Source organism: Carya illinoinensis, chromosome 13 (assembly GCF_018687715.1).
Source record: "Carya illinoinensis cultivar Pawnee chromosome 13, C.illinoinensisPawnee_v1, whole genome shotgun sequence".
In the NCBI taxonomy this organism is placed as follows: domain Eukaryota; kingdom Viridiplantae; phylum Streptophyta; class Magnoliopsida; order Fagales; family Juglandaceae; genus Carya; species Carya illinoinensis.
In genome coordinates this window covers 25,326,985-25,331,289 of record NC_056764.1, presented here as the reverse complement: position 1 = coordinate 25,331,289, position 4,305 = coordinate 25,326,985, and the positions used below count along the sequence as shown (strand labels likewise).

The following is a 4,305-nucleotide window of genomic DNA, read 5'->3' as shown; positions in this document are numbered from 1 at the left end:
GCTCATAAAGAGCAATCCCATGCAATGGTATGAGAACCAACTCATAAAGAGCGATCCAAAATTCTCAGCATGCAGCTCTCAGAAATAGGCTGGTGCAAATTAAACGTGTAGTCCTATTTGTTTGTAAAATCCAATCCGCCCACTCAAATAATGTTGGAGTGAACTTAACTTGCGGGTTCAACATCATCCAACAAACACTTATCGGGCAAAATCGTAACCCGAGCTTAATCTGAAGCCTTCATTCCTTCTCCAGCAAGGGCAATAGAAACCCTAGCTCTCTCACTCAAGAAGCCTTTAGTCTCACCATCTCTCTCTCTCTCTCTCTCTCTCTCTCTCTCTCTCTCTCTCTCTCTCTCTCTCTCTCTCTCTCTCTCTCTCTCTCTCTCCTCGACCGCCATTCCAAGATTGCATTCATTTTTCTCATCCATACTAACCTCCCTCTGTTATGAATCCCGTGCTTAATATAACAGAATAATATGACCAAGAGGATTCCAATGGAAATAGACTCATGAAATTTATATGCTTGTCGGGATCGGGGTTTACTCTGCATGAGTGGGTCTGAAAGGGCCTACCTTGGAGAGTTCAGACCCACCCTTGGAGTGGTCCCGACATAAATATATATATATATATATATATAAGTTCATATGCTTGTGAATGTAGAGAGGATATTCGAGGTACCCAATCCTCCAGAAAACACGAATGAAAATTAGACTCGTCTCTGTGAGTGACGTTGTCGAAATGTTCTTTTTCTTTTCATTCTTCTCTTTTTATTGAGATTTATTATGGATGTAGGATTCACAATCCTAACTTCATCATTTATCTCAGGAAAGTGATTCCAATTTTTCTTCAGTTTCCTCAGAAAATATTAAAAGGTTTTTGTCTGCAGCCATCTAGAAAGCCACAGGTGCCACATACCACAAAAAAAAAAAAAAACTTGCTACATACAAGCAAAGTTGCGTACTAATCTACATACCAATACTGATTCCTTCAAATTCAAAATTTAAATTAGTACTACTCTTAATAAAATCTATCAATCACATTAGATTATTCATATATTAATACACAATTGTGCTTAGAATTAGATTTTTCCAAAAAATAAAAAAAAAATCCTTTACAGCAGCTACAAGAAGTAGTGAAGCTTAATAATCAAATGAGATCTCAGAGGTAGTTCCTTGCTCCCAAATGATCCTCAGTCTACAACACTATCTCCAGCAACTCTCGCGGCTACTCGTACGCCATGTGTTGTCCCAACATCAAAACCTCTCTGCAAAACTCGTTCTCTATCACGATCCTTCAGCACAACTATCTTACATGGAACTATCCCAGAAATTCTATGAAGCCATGAAAGCCTGTACGTACCTTAAGTCCACGCCCATTGCCCAAAAGCTTCATGCTCAGCTCATCTACACTAGTCTAGACTCCTCCATTTTCCTCCAGAACCATCTCTTGCACCTGTACTCCAATTGCAATTTGATCAACGACGCTTGCTGGATTTTTAACAGTATCGAGAATCATAATGTTTTTAGTTGGAATACGATGATTACTGGTCTGTGGAGTCGGGTCGGATGAGTGAAGCGGAGAAGCTGTTCAGGGAAATGCCTGAAAGAGACTCTGTTTCTTGGACTGCGATGATGTTGGGCTATTTCCATAATAAACAAGCGGAGAATACTGTAAATATGTTTTCTTTGATGGTACGAAATGGAAACTATGCTGACGACCCATTTTCCTCTACCTGTGCAATGAAGGCTTGTAGTAATCTTGGCTACACAAAGTTGGCTCTTCAATTGCACGGTCTTGTGGAGAAGTTTGATTTGGAAGCGATGCATATATGGCTATTCAGAATTCAATAATCGATATATATATATATATATATATATAAAGTCTGGAAAAGTGAACTATGCTGAGAGAGTGTTTTTAAGGATCCCGAACCCGAGCTTGTTTTGTTGGAACAGAATGATCTACGGTTACTCTAAATTGTACGGGGTTGGAAGTGCTCTTGGCTCGTTCGACTAGATGCCTGAACGTGACTGTGTGTCTTGGAACATTATGATTTCGATCTTCTCTCAACATGGCTCTGGGGTTCAGAGCCTCAATATGTTTGTTGAGATGTGGAATCAAGGTATTAAATCTAATTCCATGACATATGCCACCATACTTGGTGCGTGCACAAGTATCTATGATCTGGAATGGGGGAGCCATTTCATCTCAGGTTATCCGCATGGAACTGACTCTCGATGCTTTTATTGGTAGTGGTTTGGTTGATATGTATGCAAAATGTGGATGCTTGGAGTTTGCAAAGTGGGTATTTGATGGCTTAAAGGAACAGAATGCGGTTTCTTGGACTTCTTTAATCAGTGGATTTGCACAGTTTTGGCTTGAAGAAGAAGGTTTGCTACTCTTTAATCAAATGAGAGAGGCTTCTGTTGCGTTGGATGAGTTTACTTTTACAACAATTCCTGGCGTTTGTTCAGCTCAGAAGGATGCTTCAATTGGGGAACAGCTACATGGATCTACAATCAAGAGTGGAGTGGATTCTAGGGAATGCTGTTGTTACAATGTATGCCAAGTGTGGAAATGCTCAGAAAGCAAACCGTGTATTTGAATTGATGCCAACTAAAGACATAATATCATGGACAGCGATGATCACAGTATTTTCTCTCAGATGGGAAATATTGAAAAAGCTTGGAATTATTTTGACAAAATGCCGGAGCGGAATATCATTGCATGGAATACAAGGTTAGGCACATACACTCAACATGGCTTTCGGGAAGAAGGTCTCAAATTGTATACTGTGATGAGAAGGCAAGGTGTTAAGCCTGATTGGATCACTTTTGCAACTTCAATTAGCGCCTGTGCTGATTTAGCAACACTAAAACTTGGGATCCAAATTGTAACTCAAGCCAAAGAAATCAGGCTTTGGTTCTTTCAGTTGCAAATAGTGTTGTTACCATGTATTCAAGATGTGGACGAATTGAAGAAGCACACAAAATTTTTGATTTCATACACGGGAAAGATTTAATTTCTTGGAATGCTATAATGGCAGGATATGCTCAAATGAGCAATGGTCAAGGTAGGAAAGTAATAGAGATTTTTGAGAATATGTTGAAAACGAAATGCTTACCTGATCATATAAGCTACGTATCTGTTCTATCAGGTTGTAGTCATTCAGGGCTTGTAATAGAAGGAAAGCATTACTTTTATTCCATGACTGAAGATTTTGGCATCTCTCCAACGTCTGAGCATTTTGCTTGTATGGTAGATCTGCTTGGTCGGGCTGGACCACTGGAGGAGGCCAAGAATTTGATTGATGGAATGCCTTTTAAGCCTAATGTTGCCATTAAGGGGCTTTGCTCGGTGCCTGTCGTACACATCCACACTAAAAATTGGTAGAATATGCAGTGAAGAACTTACTTGATTTAAATGAGGACGATTCTGGAAGTTACATCCTTCTAGCAAACACATAAACAGATTGTGGAAAATTAGACGGACTTGCAGATGTGAGAAAACTGATGAAAGAGAAAGGAATCCGAAAGAATCTTGGTAGTAGCTGGATAGAGGTTGAAAATAGGGTACACGTGTTCACTGTTGATGACACTATTCACCCACAAATCAAGGACATTTACAGAATGTTGGAGGTGATAATCAAGAAGATAGAAGATATTGGAAGCTACACTAATGCAATTACTTCTCTTCATTCTCGGTTATCACGGAGAAAAGCTTGCTGGGCTTGGATGCCTATCCATGTAATGAAGAATCTTCGAGTGTGCAATGATTGCCACATAGTAATAAAGCTGATTTCTCTTGTTACCTCAAGGGAGCTTATAGTGCGCGATGCATATCGATTTCATCATTTCAAGTATGGATTTTGCTCTTGTGGAGATTACTGGTGATCTGAAGGTACAGGGATTTCTCAGTCATAGATGGTGACTTCTTTTCCTAAACCTATCCTGTATGTACTCATGTTTCGTATAGAAAAGGAAGTATCCTAACTTTAGGATTAATCGGGACTTTGTTCTTGGACAACCGGTGCCAATAAAAAATAAAAAATAAAAAAAAAAAAGAAATATCCTTAACTGATACATGGGAGCACTCAAGTTAAAGATTTGGCTTGCCATTCAGGTGGCTGATCTCAAAGTCGTCGTATCAATTGGAACTTGATACAACTCATAACTTAATGAAAAATAAAAAAATATTTATTACAATAGTAACAAATTGATTGTTTCTGTGGAACATTTAATTTGAAATAAAAGGGTCCGACTGATTGTTAAGCCAAAAACTGGTTACTGCTAAATTAGTTCTACTTTA

General features: G+C 38.9%; 1 pseudogene; it reads left to right on the top strand.

Annotated features, from left to right (window-relative positions):
* Positions 1–1,017: 1,017 nt before the first annotated feature.
* Positions 1,018–4,001, top strand: LOC122291449 (annotated as a pseudogene).
* Positions 4,002–4,305: the final 304 nt, after the last annotated feature.